Raw genomic sequence first — 21,822 nt, forward strand, 5'->3', positions numbered from 1 at the left:
CTTGGCTACCCCTAACACCAAAGGTTACCGGTGCTATGATCCTGTCACTCATCGTGTGTACACCTCGAGGCACGTGTATTTTGTCGAGACGGTGTTCCCGTTTTTTCAGGTTTCTCCGGTTTCGACTCCTTCGGCGCCGACCCCCGCGCCCCCTGCTTGGAGCGATGCGCGACGGCGCCCCCGGAGACCCACCCAACACGGCGCCTTCTGCCTCTGCCGCCCGGTTTTTCGACTCCCTCCCCTGAGGTCGAGTCCGACCGGGCCCCGGGTCCCTATCTCCCTCCTACGAGGTTGAGCCGGCGGGCACCCCGCCCGTCACCACGGAGACGGGTTCGACTTCCCCCTCGCCCGTCACCACCTCAGCCGCCGGCTCAGATGTTACCGCTGCCGTGGCCCCCGCCGCTGATGTGGCTCCCGCCGCCGCCGCCGCAGCCCCCGCCGTCGCGGTGGGCCCCGTTGTCGCCGCTCCTCCACCTCTTGGCGTGATGATCCGCACCCGGGTTGGTGTGCTTCAGCCGAGCACGCGCTACTCCTCCAGTGAGTATGTGTGCGCCGCCTCAACATCGACGCCATCACCCATTCCCGCCTCCGCTCGCGCTGCCCTTCGAGATCCCCACTTTCTTGCTGTGATGCAGGAGGAGTTCGATGCCCTACAGCGCAACCGCGCGTGGCAGCTTGTTCCGCGACCCCCTCGTGCCAACATCATCACTGGCAAGTGGGTGGTTCGCCACAAGACCCGCCCGGACGGTTCTCTCGAGCGCTACAAGGCTCGATGGGTGGTTCGTGATTTCGGCAGCGCTCAGGCATGGACTTCACCGACACCTTCGCCCCGGTTGTTAAACCGGGCACAATCCGTGCCATGCTCTAGTTGGCGGTCCCGTGCGCCTGGCCTGTGCACCAGTTGGATGTCTCCAACACCTTCTTGCACAGCCATCTCGCTGAGCAGGTGTTCTGTGAGCAGCCCACTGGTTTCGTCGACGCCGCGCATCCGGACTTTGTGTGCTTACTCTCCCGTTCTCTTTACGGGTTGAAGCAGGCGCCTCGGGCTTGGTACGAGCGTATCGCAGCCTTCCTACAGTCTCTGGGCTTTCAGTCCACTTGCTCCGATGCCTCTCTTTTTTTGTATCATCAGGGAGTGATAACCCACAAGTATAGGGGATCGCAAATGTTTTCGAGGGTAGAGTATTCAACCTAAATTTATTGATTCGACACAAGGGGAGCCAAAGAATATTCTCAAGCATTAGCAGCTGAGTTGTCAATTCAATCACACCTGGATAACTTAATATCTGCAGCAAAGTGTTTAGTAGCAAAGTAGTATGGAAGTAACGGTAACGGTGGCAAAAGTAACAGTGATAGTTTTGTAGTAATTGTAACAGTGGCAACGGAAAAGTAACTAAGCGAAGAACAATATGTGAAAAGCTTGTAGGCATTGGATCGGTGATGGATGATTATGTCGAATGCGATTATTCGTGCAACAGTTATAACATAGTGTGACACAGAACTAGCTCCAGTTCATCAATGTAATGTAGGCATGTATTCCGAATATAGTCATACGTGCTTATGGAAAAGAACTTGCATGACATCTTTTGTCCTACCCTCCCGTGACAGCAGGGTCCTATTGGAAACTAAGGGATATTAAGGCCTCCTTTTAATAGACACTACTGGAATCAGCTACTTTGCCATCCGCCAGCTCTTTGCCGTCTGCTAGCTGACGGCAAAGAAGCTCTTTGCCATCAGCTACCCAAAAGCTGACGGCAAAGAACTGGCTGATGGCAAAGACTTTCTTTGCCATCAGCCAGTTCTTTGCCGTCCGCTAGCAGACGACAAATATTCTTTGCCGTCGGCTAGCTGACGGCAAAGAGGGAGGGGCCCCACTGACGAGCTGCTTAAAAAATACTTAACGGCCCCCCTCTTTGCCGTCCGCTAGCAGACGGTAAAGAGCAAGAAAGCGGACGGCAAAGAGCAAAAAAGCGGATGGCAAAGGGGGCGGACGGCAAAGATTTAACATATCTCTAACGGCCGCGCCCCACCCCGCCCTGTTTCTCTCCCTGCTCTTCACACGCGCGCCGCCGCCCCCACCACTCGCCGCCGCCCGGTCGCCCCACCACCCCGCCGCCCCACCGGCCCCCCGCCCCGTCGCCACTGCCGCCCGGCGTCGCCGCCCCAGGCCGCCCCGCCCCCCCTCCTCCACCGGCCACCTACCCCACCGGCCCCCCGCCCCGCCGCCCTATCGTCTGGGCGCCGCCGCGCCCCGGCCCCCCGCGCCCCACCGCCCCAGGCCCGGCGCCGCCGCCCCAGGCCGCCCCGCCCCCCTCCTCCACCGGCCACCTCCCCCACCGGCCCCCGCCCCGTCGCCCCCGCCGCCCTACCGTCTGGGCGCCGCCGCGCCCCGGCCCCCCCGCGCCCCACCGCCCTGAGCCCGGCGCCGCCACCCCAGGCCGCCCCGCCCCCCTCCTCCACCGGCCACCTCCTCCATCGGCCCTGCCCCAGGTGAGCTCTACCTCCTCTTTTTTTTTCCTTTTTTTTGTTTTGTTTTTTTAGTTTTAGGTTTATGTTTAGTTTAGATTTAGTTTTAGTTTTGGTTTTAGGTTTAGATTTAGTTTTTTTCCTTTTTTCTGTTTTTTGTATTAGGTTTATGTTTAGTTTAGATTTAGTTTTAGTTTTAGTTTTAGTTTTAGATTTAGGTTTAGTTTTAGGTTTAGTTTAGTTTGAGGAAAGAAGAAGAAGAAGAAAAGAAGAGGAGAGGAGGAGAAGAAGAAGAGGAAAAAGGAAAGGAAGAAGAAGAGGAGGAGGAGGAGAAGAAAAAAGAAGAAGAGGAAGAAGAAGAAGAAAAAAGAGGAGAGGAGGAGAAGAAGAAGAGGAAAAAGGAAAGGAGGAAGAAGAAGAAGAAGAAGAAGAAGAAGGAAAAAAGGAAGAAAAGGAAGAAGAGGAAGAAGAAGAAAAGGAAAAAAGAGGAAAAAAAACCCCGACCCGACACGGCACCCCGACCCCGACCCGGCACCCCGACACGACACCCCGACCCCTAGACCCCGACCCCGACACCCCGACCCTGACCCCGACCCCGACACACCGACCCCGAGCCTGACCCGACACCCCGACCCCGACACCGACACGACACCCCGACCCCGACCCGGCACCCCGACCCGACACCCCGACCCCGAGACCCTGACCCCGACCCCGACACGGCACCCCGAGACCGACACGACACCCCGACCCCGACCCAGCACCCCGACCCGACACCCCGACCCCGAGACCCCGACCCCGACCCCGACACGGCACCCCGACACCGACACGATACCCCAACCCCGACCTGGCACCCCGACCCGGCACCCCGACCCGACACCCCGATCCTGAGACCCCGACCCCGACACGGCACCCCGACACCGACACGACACCCCGACCCCCGACACCTCCCGAAAAGGTGTTCTTTGGCCTTCCAGAGGCCGACGGGGTCATATATTTGTGAATTATTAGTTAGGTCATATATTTTTCGATTTTGTTATGAAAAACATCATATATAATTGTGTTGATCGGGTAGTTTTAAATTGCAGTTGTTTCATCGCTGCGAGGTTTGGTGTTCGACGACCTCACCGTGCGTTTGACAAGCTCTGCCCCTTCGTTCGTGGGTGAGCACAAATGACATGTCCTCCTCCCCCATTAATTATTTGATCTATTCCGATGAAACTTGATAGCTAGCTATATATGTGTCTTGAATCATCAGTATGCGTAACCAATATGTGTCTCCCGTTCGAAAGCGTCATAGTTATAAATATGCATGCATTTGCATATTTATAACCTTGATTCTTTCGAATTGTCCAACGCTATCCATGAACAGCCCGAGTATATTTAGATTGGGTTCGTTTTCCCATATGCTTTGCTCCGGATCCGACGCATAAATTTCGTCAGTGCCTCCCCTGTTGTTCTCCGGGTACACATCCTCTCTGTTTATTGCAGAGACGTGTATCAGGAGAACAGCGGGGAGGTGCTGCCGAAATTTTGCATAGGATCCGGAGCATAGCATGGGAAAATGAACCCAATCTAAACATACTCGGGTGGGATTAGGACCTATCATTACCTATTAGAGTGTAGGTTGCATGGACGTAATAAAATTGACAAAGTAGATCAACTGATGAATATATACATGGTGAATTATATATATATATATATATATATATATATATATATTTCTTGTGTGTCTAGTAGCTCTGAAAGTCAAGATGAGTGATCGTGCGTGCATGTACACCAGTCACACTGGTCAGAACAAATGGAGCACTGAATGGTTCACAAAAACTAAGGGGTTTGTGCGAGCCGCATTTGCAAATGGCCAGAGGAAAACCTGGTGCCCCTGTTTACGATGCGGCAATTGGGAAAAGAGGACAGAGGCTGAAATGGGCAAACACCTGCAGAAGAGTGGTTTTACGCCCGATTATACGGTGTGGACATTTCATGGTGAGTCTGCCCAACGTGACCGAGCTGAGGTGGATCATCGTCGCACCGACGAGCATGGTACCGGGATGGAAAACATGGTGCAAGACTTCGATGATGCTCGGGATTCGGACGAGGAGATGGAGGAATCTGCAAAGGCCTTCAATGAAATGTTGGAGTCTTCAAAACGTCCGCTCCATGAGCACACTAAGCTTTGTCAGTTGGATGCCATCTCACAAGTAATGGCTCTGAAGGCTCAGTTCAACTTGGGCAGAGAATGCTACGATGCAATGATGACAGTATTTGGACGCTTTCTACCCAAAGGCCATGTAATGCCTGCAAACCTGTACCAGTCGGACAAAATCCTCCGTGCACTGAAGATGCCCTATGATAAGATACATGCCTGTGAGAAAGGATGTGTCTTGTTTAGGCTTGACTATGCGGACTTGAACTATTGTCCCATTTGCAAGTCTTCCAGGTATGTTGTGGTAGACAACGGTATGGGTGAGAAGACACAGACCAAAATCCCCGTTAGTGTTCTTCGGTATATGCCAATCGTACCAATACTTCAACGTCTTTTCATGGTCGAAGAGACGGCCAGACAGATGACATGGCACAAAACGGGCAAAAGAACCGAACTAGATGCAGATGGGAATCTGATGATTGTACACACATCGGATGGTGTTGCGTGGAAAAAGTTTGATGAATTACATGGTGACAAAGCGGCAGATCCGAGGCATCCTCGAGTCGGCATCAGCACGGATGGGTTCAGTGTGTTTGGTATGACGGCAGCCCAATACAGTTGTTGGCCCGTATTTGTCTTTCCACTCAATCTCCCCCCCGGAGAGATTATGCAAAGAAAGAACATTTTCCTGACGTTGATAATTCCAGGGCCCAACTTTCTGGGGAAAAATATGAATGTGTACATGCAGCCGCTTAAGGACGAATTGCAAGAAGCCTGGGATAATGGGTTCAAGACATACGACGCCTATAGCAAACGGAACTTCATAATGCGTGTCTGGTACATGTACTCGACGCATGACTTGCCGGCGTATGCGCTATTCGTTGGCTGGTGTGTGCATGGAAGGTTCCCGTGCCCCACATGCAAGGGAGCTCTTGAGTTTCGTTGGCTTCAGGCCGGTCGCAAGTTTTCTTGCTTCGAGATGCATAGACAGTTCCTGAATCCTCGCCATAAGTTCAGGAAAGACAAGAAGAACTTCATCAGAGGTAGAGTTGTCAAAAACTCTGCACCACCTGCATTGACAAGCCAACAGACCCTGGATCAGTTAAATGCTCTCGAGCCAGATCCAGAGCGTCCAGGGTACTTCAAGGGGTATAATTCTAAGCACGCCTGGACTCACAAAACATGCTTATGGGATCTGCCTTACTTCAAAGACCTCCTTTGCCCACACAACATCGACGTGATGCACACTGAGAAGAATATCGCCGAGGCACTTTTTGGTACATTGTTCGGCATAGATGGGAAGTCAAAGGATAATACTAAGGCTAGAGTCGATCTGGAGGCGCTATGTGATAGGCCGTTACAAAACATGAAAGAACCAAAAGGAAAGCAGAACTGGACGAAGCCAAAGGCATGGTTCAATCTTGGAAGGCCAGCTATGAGGGAAATTATCTTGTGGGTGAAAATGCAGTTGATGTTCCCCGATGGGTATGCAGCGAATCTAAAGAGGGGAGCCAGTCTTGATAAATTGAAGATATTTGGTCTCAAGAGTCATGATTGGCACATATGGATTGAGCGGGTAATGCCGGTGATGTTGCGTGGCTTCATCCCTGAGGATGAATGGCTAGTACTGGCAGAACTCAGCTATTTCTTCCGTATTCTTTGTGCGAAAGAACTATCGCCTGGCGTGCTAGAAGAAATGGAAGAGTTGGCACCGGAGTTGATCTGCAAGTTAGAGAAGATCTTTCCATCGGGCTTGTTTAATCCAATGCAACATTTGATTTTTCATCTCCCGACCGAGGCAAGATTGGGCGGGCCCGTGCAAAATCGTTGGTGCTACCCAACTGAGAGGATGCAGAAGACGCTTCGACAAAAATGTAAAAATAAACGTAGAATTGAAGCATCGATGGCTGAGGCATTCATCACTGAGGAGGCAGCAAACTTCGTGACAGCACACTACGAAGCCAAAAATCGTCATTTGCATAATCCGAAGCCTCGGTACAATGCTGACGACCCTAAAAAGGGTGGATCCAACCTCAGCCTATTCAAAGGGAATCTCACACCAGCCAGTGTTTCAAATCCAGTATCTTTGGATAACGAACAATGGCGGACCTTTTCGTTGTATATCTTCAACAACCTGATAGAAGTGCGGCCGTACATCGAGTAAGTTCTCGGTACATAGTTTCGCAACTTCTATTTCCTTTGAACTGCTCTTATTCCTGGATATTTCATACAGTCGATACGTCGCCTTATTCTCGTATGGAGCGGTGATCCAAAAGGATTCTGTCGAAGAGTATGAGCTTCTCGCAAAGCAAGTAGGCGGCTATCCCGGTTTCATGTCTTGGTTCAAACAAACGGTAATTTCTATTAGACAATTTCATTTCATTCGCTAATTTGTGCGTAATGCAACAATCCTTTCATATTAAACTTGTAGGCTAATTCAGAGTCTATGGACGCCGAATTGAGACAAGTCGCTAATGGTTTTGACTATAAGGTCCGTTCATTTGACAAATACGACATCAACGGGTATCGCTTTCGTACCTATGGCAAAGAGCTATCTATGGCCGACCGAAAGTCTACAAATTGTTGTGTATCTGCTATCGGCGAAGGAGGTACCGAGTATTATGGGAGAGTTGAAGCAATTTATGAACTTCTATTCTATGGTGAAAACCCACCGAATGTCGTAGTCTTCAAATGTTATTGGTTTCAGCCGAAGGAGACTAGAAGGACTCATGAACATATAGGGCTAGTTGAAATCAACCAAAGCACCCATTTAGATGTTCCTGATGTCTATATTACGGCTCAACAGGTGACCCAAGTATTCTATCTACCGTGGGCCTGCCAAACTAATCCAAATCTGAAAGGTTGGGATGTCGTTTATGAAGTGCCGCCACGTGCTAGACTATCTCCCCTAAAGGAAGAGGATTATGAACCTCACATTAACCCAGACACATATGAAGGAGAATTCTTCCAAGAGACACGTCTTTCCAAAAAGCGTTTCAAGAACCGCTATACTTCACCCCAAAACATTGAAGTAGACAGCGACAGTGAATCCGACATCACCCCAGAGGAGGAACAAGAAGAGCCGGAACAAGAAGAGGTTACTGCTGCGGATGACCTGTCATTGCTTGACCGATTACGTCAAGGTGGCCTTCCACATGTTGATGCCACTGAACCCTATGAGCCCGTCATTGATTATAGTGATGATGATGATTATGCATTTATTGATGATACTGATCGAGATTATTAGTAGTGTCAGGTATTAAATTTTTTTACGTTGTACTTGATGATGATACACTTAAGTGATACACATATTATTATTCATGTCAGTCTTTTTTTTATGTTGTACTAATTTCGTTTACTATTTGTCATGGCAGGTGTTGAAAGATGGTGGGCGCTGGTCGGGAGCGCGCCAAGGCCCCTTCTTCGTCGGCGCGTGGTCTGAGGTCTTCCATTCCAGACGCACCTCTCCGCCGAGCGTTGCTGGACAGTATGGCGACACCGCCGGGCCCTTCTTCGTCGACCGCGGTGCCGAGCAGGGGACGAGGTAGAAAGAGAGGAGGTGGGGCACGTGGTCGCGGGAGAGGAGGTAGGGTGACTGCTACGGCGCCTTCCTCGCCGCCACCCCCAGCTGTTTCACCCGAGCACGTGACTGCTAGGGTGGACTCGTCCGAGGAGGAGGCTACACGGACTCCGGTCCACGAGCCTCCGGTCCACTGGTCTTGGGCCCACGAGCCTCGGGTCGACTGGCCTTCGGCCCATGAGAGTTCGGCCCACGAGACCCCGGAGGAGCACACGTCCGGATGGGGTACCTGGCCGGATCAGCCCGAGGAGTCGAGTGGCCATGCTGATGATGGCGGGGAGCCGACTGATATTGAGGAGGAGGGGGGCACCGTCTACCAGCGTGGTGCTACACGGCTCCCGTCCGTGCCGGCGACCCACGAGCAGAGGTGGTTGATTTTCCCTGATGGGGAGAGGTACGTAAGTGCATTTAATATTTTTGTACCTTCTGCATTCACGTTTCTTCAAATAACTAATGCGTTGGCCTTGTCATGCTGCAGGGGTTGGGACCACCATCATAGTGTCCGCTGGCCCAACTCCGTCCTTGGAGTTCTTTGCCGGCAAAACTTCCCGGGGTTTGTCACGTTGCCTGGTGAGGGTCGGCTTCCAGAGCTTGGATTGAGCTGGGAGCACTACTTGGCTGCCCTGGCCCCGCCGGATGAGATTATCGACGGTGTCTTGTGCGACACGAGGGCAGACATGGTGGTCAGAAAGTTCTGGGTAATTTCTCCTTTACACATTTAAAAATCTTCAACTAGCTAGTTATTAATTTTACTAATCAATATTGTCTCATTTGATTGCAGAACTTCTACAGGTGTGAGGAGGGATACGAGGAGGACGCGACACATGTTATCGAGAACGTCTGCAGCCTACTATAGAACTTACAGCACGAGGCTCGGGTGCAGGCTGTTCGAGACTACTACGCCTTGCGTGGTATCAAGAAGACCAAGCCGGCGTGCCGCGATAAGTTCCTGAGTAAGGAGCAGTACATGAAGGTAATTCTTAAGGCCTTCTACTTAAGTTCCTTCATTTAGTAATTCTTAGACGTAGCGCTCAAGTTTCTATTTGCTAACTTAGGCGCCTCCAAGATGGTGTGCGGATTGGATGGATTGTTGGGAGGTGTTGGTCAATGAGTGGTGCTCAAAGGAATGGCTAGCCCTCCACAACGAGGCCAAGGACAAACGTGCCCAAATGGAAGGTGTGCCACACCATCAAGGCAGCTCCAACTTATATCAGTTCGGGCGCAACTGGGTATGTGGTTTGCTTCATGATTCATGCAATTCATTCATCATGCTAGCTTGAGCCCTTTAATTACTAATTTACATTGTTTCTCTCTTTCAGGCATGCCACAATAAGGTGGATAAGGTGCCAGAGGTGTACGACCTGTATGCCATGGCCCACACTGCCTCTTTCAAGAAAGTCAAGGCTTTCTCTCAGTCTGACCTCGATGATGCAAACAACTTCACCAACATCTCCTCCCACAACAAGCTCGTGAGATATAGAGATGAGGGGAAGGCGAGGAAAGGGGAGGACTTTAACCCGAGCCAGGGTCCCATTGATCCAGAGCTGGTGATGATATCTGGTGACGGGAGGTCCCATGGCTCCATAGCCATTGGAGATGGACTTATCCGTTGTCCTAGCACTCTCCCAGAGATCAAGGCACGCCAGTCGAGCTCCGCTCCTGAGATAAGGCCTCGTGAACGGCCAGTAAAACTCGCCATCAAGGTTAGTGATACGTACTCAGCTATCTTTCTCCATTACATTGTCTGCGCTTCCATCAATGATTACAAATGGTCATGTGAGTGGTGTTGCAGGCTGCTATACAGAGTGAGAGAGATAGAACGGAGAAACTTCTGGCGGAGGCGGCGGAGAGGCAGCGGGAGTTGGAGGAGAGGACGACAAAGATGATGGAGGAGGAGAGGGCACGGAATGACATGCAGACAAGGGCCATGTACGAGCTCCTTGTGGTAAGTTTCTTCTGCAGATTAGCCAAAACATTCATGTAGTGTTTGTCTCATTACTAACTAGTATGACTCAGTCGTCAAAACCAAATGTGCAGTCTGTGTGCGAGAAGACCGGTCAGACCGCTCCGCCGATGCCAGTGATTGCTCCTGGGACCACGGTGAGTTTAATTTGAATGGACATTACTTGCTAGTCTTAACATTTGAGTGTCATAATGCTAACGAGACATTGGAAATGATCTTTGGTGCAGCTTAACTCCAGAAACGCATCGCACGATCCTTCTCCAGCTACTGGCACTAGCCAGCCCGCTCCTACACCTCCCTGATCACGGTAAGTTTCTCTAGTGTTTTGCTTAACAAATGCATAAAGACCTAGACTTAGCTTTATTTCCTCCAATATGCTTACCATAATGACCTAGAGTTAGCTTCTTTTCCTCCAAAATGACTTAATAAGCTTACTGACCTCATAAACCATCCATTTTACCTAAGTTAGCTCTAAAACGATATGTACTTAGCTTACTATGTCAAAAATTGCATAATTAGCTCATAAACGACCCATTTCACCTAGGTTAACTACCATTTCACCTAGGTTAGCTCATAAACGACCCATTTCACCTAGGTTAGCTCATAAACGACCCATTTCACCTAGGTTAGCTCATAAATGACCTATTTCACCTAGGTTAGCTCATAAACGACCCATTTCACCTAGGTTAGCTCATAAACGATCCATTTCACCTAGGTTAGCTCATAAACGATCCATTTCACCTAACTTAGCTCCAAAAGATCCATTTCACCTAGGTTAGCTCATAAACGACCCATTTCACCTAGGTTAGCTCATAAACGACCCATTTCACCTAGGTTAGCTCATAAACGACCCATTTCACCTAGGTTAGCTCATAAACGACCCATTTCACTTAGGTTAGCTCATAAACGACCCATTTCACCTAGGTTAGCTCATAAACGATCCATTTCACCTAGGTTAGCTCATAAACGATCCATTTCACCTAACTTAGCTCATAAACGATCCATTTCACCTAAGATAGCTCATAAACGATCCATTTCACCTAGGTTAGCTAATAAACGATCCATTTCACCTAAGTTAGCTCATAAACGATCCATTTCAACTAATTTAGCTCATAAATGATCCAGTTCACCTAAGTTAGCTAATAAATGGCATATACTTCTTCTTCTAGTCTTCTTCTTCTTCTTCTATTCTTTTTCTTCTAGTCTAATTCTTCTTCTAGTCTTCTTTTTCTAACTTTCTTATTTGTCATTTCGCAGGTTTCATTCACTTCACGGAAGCCGGCTTCCTATGATGGATTGCTTGTTTTTTCCTTTGATGCACTTCTTGTATTCTGCTCGCTTGCTATGATGGAATTAACTTGCTATGATGAAACTATATTGCTATGATGAAACTTTGCATATTGTAATATGTATGGATCGATGGAACTATGTGAAACCTACTATGTATGTATGGATGGATATATATGTGCTGGATATTTATTATGTTGGATATATATGTGCTGGATATTTATTGTGAAAGAGTCCTGTGATATATTTGCTGTGACAATTGTTGGATATAAGAAAAATAGAATAAAAAAGAGGCAGTGCAGGCTCTTTGCCGTCCGCGGCAGACGGCAAAGACACCTTTGCCATCGGTGGCAGACGGCAAAGACACCTTTGCCATCGGTGGCAGACGGCAAAGGGGGCACGTGGCGCCCACCTGTGCTTCCTGAGGGATGGGCCATTTGGCAAATTTGCCTACCGTGGCGGACGGCAAAGCTAAGCTGATGGCAAAGACTTTGCCTTTGCCGTCCACCGTGGCAGACGGCAAAAAACAGTGGGCGCTGACGCAGTGCTGACGTCAAAGGGCGGACGGCAAAGGCCGCCGTTAGCCGCCTAACGGACTAACGCTGGCGGACGTCCAGTATTTTTGCCGTCCCTCCTCTTTGCCGTCCGCCGCTGTAGGCAAAGGACTCTTTGTCGTCCGCCATAGAAAGCAGACGGCAAATGACCTGTTTACCGTAGCCTACTTTGCCGGAGCCTTTTGCCGTCCGCAGCTGACGGCAAAGGCCTTTGCCGTCCGCCGTTCGTGCCTTTGCCGTCCGCCGTGGCAGATGGCAAAATAGCTGATTCCTGTAGTGAGAGTACCGGACCAAAGCATTAACACATAGTGAATACATGAACTCCTAAAACTACGGTCATCACCGGGAGTGGTCCCGATTATTGTCACTTCGGGGTTGCCGGATCATAACACATAGTAGGTGACTATAGACTTGCGAGATAGGATCAAGAACTCACATATATTCATGAAAACATAATAGGTTCAGATCTGAAATCATGGCACTCGGGCCCTAGTGACAAGCATTAAGCATAGCAAAGTCATAGCAACATCAATCTCAGAACATAGTGGATACTAGGGATCAAACCCTAACAAAACTAACTCGATTACATGGTAAATCTCATCCAACCCATCACCGTCCAGCAAGCCTACGATGGAATTACTCACGCACGGCGGTGAGCATCATGAAATTGGTGATGGAGGATGGTTGATGATGACGACGTCGACGGATTCCCCTCTTCGAAGCCCCGAACGGACTCGAGATCAGCCCTCCCGAGTGAGATTAGGGCTTGGCGGTGGCTCCGTATCGTAAAACACGATGAATCCTTCTCTCTGATTTTTTTCTCCCCGAACGTGAATATATAGAGTTGGAGTTGAGGTCGGTGGAGCACCAGGGGGCCCACGAGGCAGGGGGCGCGCCTCCCACCCTTGTGGACAGGGTGTGGCCCCCTGGCCTTGATTCTTTCGCCAGTATTTTTTTATTATTTCCAAAAATATTCTCCGTGAAGTTTTAGGTCATTCCGAGAACTTTTATTTCTGCACAAAAATAACACCATGGCAATTCTGCTGAAAACAGCGTCAGTCCGGGTTAGTTCCATTCAAATCATGCAAGTTAGAGTCCAAAATAAGGGCATAAGTGTTTGGAAAAGTAGATACGACGGAGATGTATCAACTCCCCCAAGCTTAAACCTTTGCTTGTCCTCAAGAAATTCAGTTGATAAACTGAAAGTGATAAATAAAAACGTTTACAAACTCTGTTTGCTCTTGTTGTTGTAAATATGTAAAGCCAGCATTCAAGTTTTCAGCAAATATTATGAACTAACCATATTCACAATAACACTTATGTCTCATGTTTACTCATATCAATGGCATAATCAACTAGCGAGCAATAATAGCAAATCTCGGATGACAACACTTTCTCAAAACAATCATAATATGATATAACAAGATGGTATCTCGCTAGCCCTTTCTGAGACCGCAAAACATAAACAGAGCACCTTTAAGGATCAAGGACCGACTAGACATTGTAATTCATGGTAAAAGAGATCCAGTCATAGTCATACACAATATAAATTAATAGTAATGGATGCAAATGACAGCGGTGCTCTCCAGCTGGTGCTTTTTAATAAGAGGGTGATGACTCAACATAAAAGTAAATAGATAGGCCCTTCCCAGAGGGAAGCAGGGATTTGTAGAGGTGCTAGAGCTCGATTTTAAAATAGAGATAAATAATATTTTGAGCGGTATACTTTCATTGTCAACATAACAACCGAGAGATCTCGATATCTTCCATGCTACACACATTATAGGCGGTTCCCAAACAGAATGATAAATTTTATACTCCCCCACCACCAACAAGCACACTCCACGGCTGGTCTGAAACAACGGGTACCGTCCAACTAACAACAATCCTGGGGGAGTTTTGTTTGCAATTATTTTAATTTGATTTGCTTAAAGCATGGGACTGGGCATCCCGGTGACCAGCCATTTTCTCGTGAGTGAGGAGTGGAGTCCATTCCTCTTGAGAATAACCCGCCTAGCATGGAAGATACAGACAGCCTAGTTGATACATGAGCTATTCGAGCATACAAAACAGAATTTCAGTTGAAGGTTTAGAGTTTGGCACATACAAATTTACTTGGAACGGCAGGTAGATACCGCATATAGGAAGGTATAGTGGACTCATATGGAATAACTTTGGGGTTTAAGGGAAGTGGATGCACAAGCAGTATTCCCGCTTAGTACAAGTGAAGGCTAGCAAAAGACCGGGAAGCGACCAGCTAGAGAGCGACAACAGTCATGAACATGCATTAAAATTAATAAACATTGAGTGCAAGCATGAGTAGGATATAATCCACCATGAACATAAATATCGTGGAGGCTATGTTGATTTTGTTTCAACTACATGCGTGAACATGTGCCAAGTCAAGCCACTCGAATCATTCAAAGGAGGATACCACCCTACTATACCACATCACAATCATTTTAATAGCATGTTGGCACGCAAGATAAACCATTATAAACTCCTAGCTAATTAAGCATGGCATAAGCAACTATAATCTCTAATTGTCATTGCAAACATGTTTATTCATAATAGGCTAAATCAGAAATGATGAACTAATTATATTTACAAAAACAAGAGAGGTCGAGTTCATACCAGCTTCTCTCATCTCAATCAGTCCATCATATATCATCATAATTGCCTTTCACTTGCACGACCGAACGGTGTGGATAATAATAATAATACACGTGCATTGGACTAAGCTGGAATCTGCGAGCATTCAATACAAAGGAGAAGACAAAGTAATATGGGCTCTTGGTTAAATCAACAATAATGCATATAAGAGCCACCTCAACATTTTAACCATGGTCTTCTCCTTTCGACCCCCAAAGAAAAAGAAAGGAAATAAAACTATTTACACGGGAAAGTTCCCAACAAGCAAAAAAGAACAAGAAATCTTTTTGGGTTTTCTTTTAATTATTACTACTACAGGCAAGAAAAGTAAACTAGCTAAAAGCTACAACTAATTTTTTTGGTTTTTCTTAAGGTTTTTCAAACACACAAGAAGAAAGCATAAAAAGGAAAATAAACTAGCATGGATAATACAATGAAAAATTATGAGCACCAACAACTAGCATGAGTGTGTGAACATAAATGTAATGTCGGTGAGAAATACGTACCACCCCAAGCTTAGGCTTTTGGCCTAAGTTGGTCTATGGCCACGGCTGGCCTGGCGGATATCCGAAGTTGTAACTCGGGTCGTACTGAGATGCAACGGCTATTGCATCGTGGGCTGCAACTTGGAGGCGAGCCGCCCTCGTCCTCCTCTAGTATTCATTTGCCTCCTCCCTGGTTATGACATATCTCCCCTTTGCCTGAAAGTCAAAGAGAGTAGGAGCAGGGAGAACAATATTGACAGCGTGACGCCTGTCAAAGATTAGTTGGTACTGGAGAGGCTGTTCAATCCTCTCAACAAACTGATGGCGAACCATGGCATTAAAATCTAGACAAGCAGGAGGCAATTCCATATCATAATCACGAATAGGTATCTCAAGATAATTAGCTAAGCGGGTTGCATAAATTCCACCAAACAAATCTCCATTTATACTGTTATTATGCAACCTACGCGCAACAATAGCCCCCAAGTTATATTGTTTATCTCCTAACACAGCACTCCTGAGAACGCTGAGATCAGGAACACACATGTGGCAAGCTTCATCCTTACCATTTATGCATCTACCTATGAAGAGAGAAAAATAATGTATAGCAAGAAAATGAATGCTCCCTATGGTAGCTTGTGTTATTTCTCTAGATTCCCCCACTGTGATACTAGCAAGAAAATCTCTAAACTTAGATTTGCGGGGTTCACTAGCACTACCCCACTGAGGGAGTTTACAAGCAGTAGTAAAATCCTCTAGGTCCATGGTATAGGATTTATCATAAAGATCAAACAAGACCGTGTGAGAGTTGCGTGATGATGAAAATATAAATCTTCTCACAAAGGAATCAGTAAGGTAATAGTGTTGGAGGCACTTATCTGACACGAAGCCCTCCAAATCAGCGTTACACACATATGCCTCAAATTCCTCCTTAATTCCTGCTCGGACCATGAAGTTTTCTGACGGCCATTCACAGGGCCGCACTTGAGCTTCTCTTGGTGGTTCATGGTCCGGCTCACGTATTGCATGTCTGGGTCCTTGCTTCCTTGAAGAACCACCTTGGTACATCTTCCTAAACATATTTCCTCCTCTGAAAAATTTCTGAAATTTTTAGTAACTTCAAATAAAAGTGAACCAAGCTCAACAAAATTGATAGCAACTACTCCCACAAGTGCCTAGAGACTATATCATGCATTAGAACTACTTGGGACCAAATAAATTTGACATGTGATGTCTACTACACAACCTTCTTCTTGTAGACGTTGTTGGGCCTCCAAGTGCAGAGGTTTGTAGGACAGTAGCAAATTTCCCTCAAGTGGATGACCTAAGGTTTATCAATCCGTGGGAGGCGTAGGATGAAGATGGTCTCTCTCAAGCAATCCTGCAACCAAATAACAAAGAGTCTCTTGTGTCCCCAACACACCCAATACAATGGTAAATTGTATAGGTGCACTAGTTCGGCGAAGAGATGGTGATACAAGTGCAATATGGATGGTAGATATAGGTTTTTGTAATCTATAATTATAAAAACAGCAAGGTAACTAGTGATAAAAGTGAGCATAAACGGTATTGCAATGCTAGGAAACAAGGCCTAGGGTTCATACTTTCACTAGTGCAAGGTCTCTCAACAATAATAACATAATTGGATCATATAACTATCCCTCAACATGCAACAAAGAGTCACTCCAAAGTCACTAATAGCGGAGAACAAACGAAGAGATTATTGTAGGGTACGAAACCACCTCAAAGTTATTCTTTCGGATCGATCTATTCAAGAGTTCGTAGTAAAATAACACGAAGCTATTCTTTCTGTTCGATCTATCATATAGTTCATACTAGAATAACACCTTAAGATAAAAATCAACCAAAACCCTAATGTCACCTAGATACTCCAATGTCACCTCAAGTATCCGTGGGTATGATTATACGATATGCATCACACAATCTCAGATTCATCTATTCAAACCAACACAAAGTACTTCAAAGAGTGCCCCAAAGTTTCTACCGGAGAGTCAAGACAAAAACGTGTGCCAACCCCTATGCATAGGTTCATGGGCGGAACCCGCAAGTTGATCACCAAAACATACATCAAGTGGATCACGTGATATCCCATTGTCACCACAGATAAGCACGGCAAGACATACATCAAGTGTTCTCAAATCCTTAAAGACTCAATCCGATAAGATAACTTCAAAGGGAAAACTCAATCCATTACAAGAGAGTAGAGGGGGAGAAACATCATAGGATCCAACTATAATAGCAAAGCTCGCGATACATCAAGATCGTACCACCTCAAGAACACGAGAGAGAGAGATCAAACACATAGCTACTGGTACATACCCTCAGCCTCGAGGGTGAACTACTCCCTCCTCGTCATGGAGAGCGCCGGGATGATGAAGATGACCACCGGTGAGGGATCCCCCCCTCCGGTAGGGTGCCGGAACAGGGTCCCAATTGGTTTTTTGTGGCTACAGAGGCTTGCGGCGGCGGAACTCCCGATCTCTTCTGCTCTCTGGAGGTTTCAGTATTTATAGGATTTTTTGGCGTAGGTCTCACATCTGCGGGGTCTCCAGGTTGTCCACGAGGCAGGGGCCCATGCCCAGGGGGGGGGGGGGGTGGGCGCGCCCCCACCCTCGTGGGCAGCCCGGGACTCTCCTGGCCCAACTCTTTTACTCCGGGGGCTTCTTTTGGTCCAGAAAAAATCATCAAAAATTGGCACGTCAATTGGACTCCGTTTGGTTTTCCTTTTCTGCAAAACTCAAAAACAAGGAAAAAACAGAAACTGGCACTGGGCTCTAGGTAATAGGTTAGTCCCAAAAATCATATAAAATAGCATATAAATGCATATAAAACATCCTAGAAGGATAATATAATAGCATGAATACTTCATAAATTATAGATACGTTGGAGACGTATCAGCATCCCCAAGCTTAATTCCTGCTCGTCCTCGAGTAGGTAAATGATAAAAGAAATAATTTATGAAGTGTGAATGCTAGCAGGTACACAAGTTTGATCGATGATAATTTCAATCACCTTTTCTAGCATCATCATATGTCATAACAGTAGTTCATCTCATAAAACTTCTCATGATCAAGTAACAAGCTATTCACATGTTAAAGCATAGACCATAAACTTTCTTGAAAACTAGCAAACAGTTCTCAGTCATCAAACAATTGCAATTCATCTTATTTTCAAGAAGGGTCTATGTAAGAGCGTTGATTTAGCAAATCCCACATACTAAACTATCATATAGTCTTCCATGATTGCTACCACTCAAAGCATATTTTTAGAACAAATAGCATCCATCGAACAGAGAGAAAGATAGGGGCTTAATGTTTCGCCTCCCAACTTATTTATCATATAGATAATTATCAACAATAATAATTCATGATCAAATATATTTGAATGGCCATATATGCTTAGATCTTTCTCCACCACATGATGCTTGCCAACTAAAGAGTAGGTTGGAATGAGAAGAAATACTACTGTCTCTTGCATAAAAGTAAAAGATAGACCCTTCGCAGAGGGAAGCAGGGATTTGCAGAGGTGCCAGAGCTCGAAGCTAAAATAGAAATGAAAATAATTTTGAGAGGTATGCTTTCATTGTCAACATAACGACCAAGAGTTCCCAATATCTTCCATACTACATACATTATAGGCGGTTCCCACGCAGAAAGGTAAAGTTTTTACTCCCCTCCACCAACATTCACACTGCACGGCTTGTCCGAAACAACGGGCGCCGTCCAACTATCAACATTCCTGGGGGAGTTTTGTTTAAATTATTTGTGAATTTGTTTTTGATCTTTTGATCATAGGACTGTGCATCCCAGTTACCAGCCATTTTCTCGTGAACGATGAGCGGAGTCCACTCATCGTGAGAATAACACACCTAGCATGGAAGATACTGACAGCCCCTAGTCGCTACATGAGCGATCCGGGCATACGAAACAGATTATTATTTGAAGGTTTAGAGTTTGGCACATGCAAATTTACTTGGAATGGCAGGTAAATACCGCATATAGGTAGATATGGTGGACACTCATGGAAGAAACTTGGTTCAAGGAATTTGGATGCACAAGCAGTATTCCCGCTTAGTACAGATATTTTGGCTAGCAAAGGATTCTAAATAGCAAGCACGACATGTTAGAGGATCCATAACAATATAACTTATACAAATATACCCAAGCATAACTCATTATGTTGTCTTCCTTGTCCAACTTCAACTAATTCGCTCAGGTTTGAAAATAATTAATGGGGCTCACAATCATAGAAGATGTCCAAGATAGTATCATATGTGAAATCTCTCTTCCTTCAATATTCTTTCATGAATTGTTCAAGTGACCAATACAAAGTTTGCTAACCTTCAATAAATTTACCACCTCTACTTTTTATATGTGAAGTCATTACTCCCCATGGGATAAGCATATGAAACATATATAATTTCAGATTTATGACATTCAATTCATTCAACCATTTACTCATAGGATATAAGTGAAGCACACGAGTAAATGACAAACTACTGCAAAACGATATAAGTGAAGATCAATGAGTAGTTAAATAATTATGTAGCTATGTGAAGACTCTCTAACATTTAAGAATTTCAGATCTTGGTATTTTATTCAAACAGCAAGCAAAGCTAAAGAAAATAAAATGACGCTCCAAGCAAAACACATGTCATGTGGTGAATAAAAATATAGCTCCAAGTAAAGTTACCGATGAATGAAGACGAAAGAGGGGATGCCATCCGGGGCATCCCCAAGCTTAGGCTCTTGGTTGTCCTTGAATATTACCTTGGGGTGCCTTGGGCATCCCCAAGCTTAGGCTCTTGCCACTCCTTATTCCATAGTTCATCGAATCTTTACCCAAAACTTGAAAACTTCACAACACAAAACTTAACAGAAAATCTCGTGAGCTCCGTTAGCGAAAGAAAACAAAACACCACTTCAAGGTACTGTAATGAACTCATTCTTTATTTGTATTGGTGTTAAATCTACTGTATTCCAACTTCTCTATGGTTTATAAACTATTTTACTAGCCATAGATTCATCAAAATAAGCAAACAACACACGAAAAACAGAATCTATCAAAAACAGAACAGTCTGTAGTAATCTGTAACTAACGCAAACTTCTGAAACTCAAAAAATCCTAACAAAATAGGAAGACATAGATAATTTGATTATTGATCTTCTTAAATTGGAATCAGTATTTTATCACGTTCTGGCGATTTTAAACAATTGTTTTCGTGAGCAGAAAGTTTCTGGAATTTTCAGCAAGATCAAATAACTATCATCCAAGAAGATCCTATAGGTCTTACTTGGCACAAACACTAATTAAAACATAAAACCACATCTAACCAGAGGCTAGATGGATTATTTATTACTAAACAGAACCAAAAAGCAAGAGACTAAAATAAAATTGGGTTGCCTCCCAACAAGCGCTAACGTTTAACGCCCCTAGCTAGGCATGATGATTTCAATGATGCTCACATAAGACATAAGAATTGAAACATAAAGAGAGCATCATGAAGAATATGACTAGAAAATTTAAGTCTAACCCACTTCCTATGCATAGGAATTTTGTGAGCAAACAACTTATGGGAACAATAATCAACTAGCATAGGAAGGCAAAACAATCATAACATTAAAATTTTAAGCACATAGAGGGGAAACTTGATATTATTGCAATTCCTACAAGCATATGTTCCTCCCTCATAATAATTTTCAGTAGCATCATGAATGAATTCAACAATATAACCATCACATAAAGCATTCTTTTCATGATCTACAAGCATAGAAATTTTATTACTCTCCACATAAGCAAATTTGTTCTCATGAATAGTAGTGGGAGAAAACTCAACAAAATAACTATCATGTGAAGCATAATCCAATTGAAAATGAAAATCATGATGACAAGTTTCATGGTTATGTTTATTCTTTAGAGCATACGTGTCATCACAATAATCATCATAAATAGGAGGCATGCTTTCATCATAATAAATTTGCTCATCAAAACTTGGGGGACCAAACATATCATCTTCATCAAACATAGCATCCCCAAGCTTGTGGATTTGCATATCATTAGCATCATGGGTATTCAAAGAATTCATACTAACAACATTGCAATCAGGCTCATCATTCACATATTTTATGCCAAGCATTCTATGTAATTCTTCTTCTAGTACTTGAGCACAATTTTCCTTCCCATCATTTTCACGAAAGATATTAAAAAGATGAAGCATATGAGGCACCATTAATTCCATTTTTTGTAGTTTTCTTTTATAATATAAACTAGTGATAAAACAAGAAACTAAAATATTCGATTGCAAGATCTAAAGATATACCTTCAAGCACTCACCTCCCCGGCAACGGCGCCAGAAAAGAGCTTGATGTCTACTACACAACCTTCTTCTTGTAGACGTTGTTGGGCCTCCAAGTGCAGAGGTTTGTAGGACAGTAGCAAATTTCCCTCAAGTGGATGACCTAAGGTTTATCAATCCGTGGGAGGCGTAGGATGAAGATGGTCTCTCTCAAGCAACCCCGCAACCAAATAACAAAGAGTCTCTTGTGTCCCCAACACACCCAATACAATGGTAAATTTTATAGGTGCACGAGTTCGGCGAAGAGATGGTGATACAAGTGCAATATGGATGGTAGATATAGGTTTTTGTAATCTGAAATTATAAAAACAGCAAG

This window comes from Aegilops tauschii, chromosome 1 (assembly GCF_002575655.3).
Source record: "Aegilops tauschii subsp. strangulata cultivar AL8/78 chromosome 1, Aet v6.0, whole genome shotgun sequence".
Lineage (NCBI taxonomy): Eukaryota > Viridiplantae > Streptophyta > Magnoliopsida > Poales > Poaceae > Aegilops > Aegilops tauschii.